The sequence below is a fragment of the Myotis davidii genome, unplaced genomic scaffold, assembly GCF_000327345.1.
Source record: "Myotis davidii unplaced genomic scaffold, ASM32734v1 scaffold449, whole genome shotgun sequence".
Lineage (NCBI taxonomy): Eukaryota > Metazoa > Chordata > Mammalia > Chiroptera > Vespertilionidae > Myotis > Myotis davidii.
Genome location: NW_006383007.1, coordinates 4759559 through 4763223, shown reverse-complemented (window position 1 = coordinate 4763223; position 3665 = coordinate 4759559). Strand labels below are relative to the sequence as shown.

The window sequence follows — 3665 nt, the reverse complement described above, 5'->3', positions numbered from 1 at the left end:
GTTTGTTGATTTGTTGAGATAGCCAGTCTGACAGGTGTGAGATGGTACCACATTGTTGTTTTGATTTGCATCTCTCGGATGATTAGTGACTTGGAGCATGTTTTCATATGTCTCTTGGCTTTCTGAATGTCTTCTTTTGAAAAGTGTCTATTTAGGTCCTTCGCCCATTTCTTTTTATTGGATTGTTTCTCTCCCTATAAATGTTGGAGATTAAACCCTTATCGGTGATAACATTGGCAAATATGTTCTCCCATGTAGTGGGCTTTCTTGTTGTTTTGTTGATGGTTTCTCCACAAAGAAAATTTTATGTCTAGATAGCTTTACTGGTGAGTTTTAGCACATTTCAGGAAGATTTTTTCTGAAAGTTGAAGAGGAGGGAACATGTCCTAACTCACTTTATTAGGGTAGCATTATCCCCAGACAGCCACTACAAGAAAAAAACTTACCAATATCCCATGAGTGTAGACAGAAATGGTTAACAAAATATTAGCAAATAGAAGTCAGCAATATCCTCAGATGGGATACAAGCCCCCTGACAGCTCTGCATCTTCACGTCTGCTCTGTGGGACTTAGGCAGTGAAGGAAATGATACACACATGGTGCTCATGTTCCTTCTGTGCTGTGAGTAGTAAGTCCTGCGTCTCTGATCTATGGACTACTGTGTGGTCTGCCAGTATCCATGAAACAGTAATGGACTACTTCAGTTGCTTGCTTGGAGGGTTAAAAATCTCAAATTCCTCACAGTTCTTGACAGTGTTGGTCTTGAGGATGAGTGCTCACAGACATGGCTTTCTGAAAGAGGAAAGATGAGGGCTGTGTGGTCTGGGTTAGAGGATAGGACAAGACTCTGGGTATTGAATATTCTCACCCAAGTAATGGGCAAGGGTGACAAGCGCAGGGAGAATAAGAGTCCTCCAGTATTCTACCTCTTAATGAACATTTAGGGGCTGAGCTGAGAGATAGCCCAAATGGTGCTTTGGTTGTTGTACATTCATCTCCATAGCTTCAGCTGAAAGGCAGTGTGGCTCCAGCAGCTGCATCAAGTCCCCAAAGGTGAGAAAATTGTGTGGGAAATGAGGATATAGAGCTTTGGGTGGGTTGAAAATATTAAGAGTTTGTTTAGTTGAGATGCAAATGTGGGTACTTGAAATTTTTAAAGTAAATGCACTATCATACCACTATCTCCCCTCATGGCCTGACCTTTCCCTCTTCCTACACCTGGAGTTCAGGTGCTTTAAGAAGAAAGATCAATAGGGGTTGGGTTGAGGTATTCCAATCCTTAAAGGGGAATCAAAGGCCAAACCCACATATCTAAATATGCTGGGGGAACTTTAGGCAGAGGAGAGAGTTAAACATTTATGGCTCTATCGGATACTGGCACTCAAGTCATCATCCTACCCTTATTCTGTGGGAGGATAGGGTGTTCAGATGCAACTGATGGGGTTTGGGCAAGGTTTGCAGTAGGAGAGGAAAGGCAATGTGACATTTTTGGGGGTAGGGTCTTTGTTGTCGTGTACTGTTGTGATTTCCATTGCTAAGGTATAATTGGTATTGATTTTATTTATGTATTTAAAAATGTATTTTTATTTATTTCAGAGAGAAAAGGAGAGAGAGAGAAACCTCAATGATGAGAGAGAATCATTGATTGGTTGCCTCCTGCACTCCTGACATTGAGCTAGGAACTGTGACTGCCTGGTTCATAGGTCGACGATTAACCACCGAGCCACACAGGCCAGACTTACATGCTTTTATTGTAAATGCCCATAAGTGCCAGAGTGGAGTCTCCTGATCAGGAAGAGCCATATATAGAGAAGTGCTAGTACTTTGGGGTCCCAAAACCCTAGTGATTCTTTTGAGCTACAAGTTATTGTGACTGATGATTTTGCAGTATATATAAAGAACTCACCTAACTAAAGAAGACAAAAAAAACCACAATAGTATTTTAAGAATGGCAAAAGATTTTAACAGGCAATTTTCAAAAGAAAATATACCAAAAGGCAATACGCATATGAAAAGATGCTCAACATCATTAGTCATCTGGTAATTAAATTTGCCTAAACCGGTTTGGCTCAGTGGATAGAGCGTCGGCCTGCGGACTGAAGGGTCCCGGGTTCGATTCCAGTCAAGGGCATATACCTGGGTTGCGGGCACATCCCCAGTAGGAGATGTGCAGGAGGCAGCTGGTTGATGTTTCTCTCTCATCGATGTTTCTGACTCTATCTCTCTCCCTTCCTCTCTGTAAAAAATCAATAAAATATATTAAAAAAATAAATTAAAACCACAATGAAATATCACTTTATACCAACTAGAATGGCTAAAATTATAAAGACTGACAATACCAATTGTTGGTGACGATGTGGAACAGCTGGAACTGTTGTACATTTCCGGTAGGTGTATAAAATGGTACAACCAAGTTGGGAAATTGTTCAGCAGTTTCATGCAAAGTTTAAAATAAACTTACCTTATGATCTGGCAAGTTAATTTCTAGGTATTATTTAAAATAAAAGAAAATATGCATACATAAAAAATTTGAACTTGAGTGTTCGTAGCAGAATTATTCATAAGAACTCAAACTGGAAACAATCCAAATGTCCATCAGTTGGTGAATAGATAAACAAATCATGGTAGATTCTTACAAGGGAATATTACTCAACAATAAAAATGGACAGAACAAAGTGCAAGAGTAAAGATAAATCCCAACATGCTGAGAGGGAATTCATACCCTATGATTTCCTTTATGTCATGAGTACATACATGTGATTCATTTATGTGAACTCCTAGAATGGGCAAAAAAGCAGAACTAATCTATAGTGACAGAATAGATCAGTGATTGTGTAGGGTGAGATTGACTGTAAAGGAGTAGACTTATTTTTTGTCCATTTAAAAATACCAGTGGTAAAACTTCAAGGCAATATAATTTTGTGATTAAAATTATGAACTTTGTTATCATAAAACATATCCTGAGTTTGAGTCCTAGCTCTTCCATTTACTAGCTTATGTGACCTTGGGCAAATTATTTAACCTAAGTTTCTTCATCTGCAAAATGGGGGTGATAATGTTATCATCTCAGAGTTGTTATGAGGGTAAATTAAATTGCCACCATTACTGTTCGATAGTAAGTGTTCAAAATGATGACTAATTTGGGCAGTTTTAATATTTGTCAATGTTAATAATTACAATTTGTAACTCATGCCTGTTAATCTTGGAATGGGTATTGCATTTTTATATTTTTAAAAAGGGAAGAAGGATTATTGATTAGGTTCCTATGAATCTTTGATATTTACAGGCAAATAACTTAATGCTATTTAGTCAGTCATAAACATGCTGTACTTTCTTTTATAAGTGAAGATAACTGACTTTTTTTTTGTATTGCTTAAAGTATTACAAAGGGTATTACACATGTGTCCATTTTTCCCCCCCGCCCTTGACAGTCCCCTAGCCTCCCCTATCCCCCAGTGTCTTATGTCCATTGGTTATGCTTATATGCATGCATACAAGTTCTTTGGTTGATCTCTTACCCCCCTCCCTTCTGCCCCCCTGCTGGGGCCGGCCTTCCCGCTGCCGTTTGACAATCTGTTTGAGGCAGCTCTGCCTCTGTATCTATTATTGTTCAAAAGTCTATAATGGTCTAAGTTATCCATGAATGAGTGAGATCATGTGGTATT

General features: G+C 38.8%; 1 protein-coding gene across 5 annotated transcripts in view; it reads left to right on the top strand.

The window, feature by feature from the left end:
• The window catches only part of LIN54 (lin-54 DREAM MuvB core complex component), a 65843-nt gene that overhangs the window by 12451 nt on the left and 49727 nt on the right, over positions 1–3665 (top strand). The window lies entirely within an intron of this gene.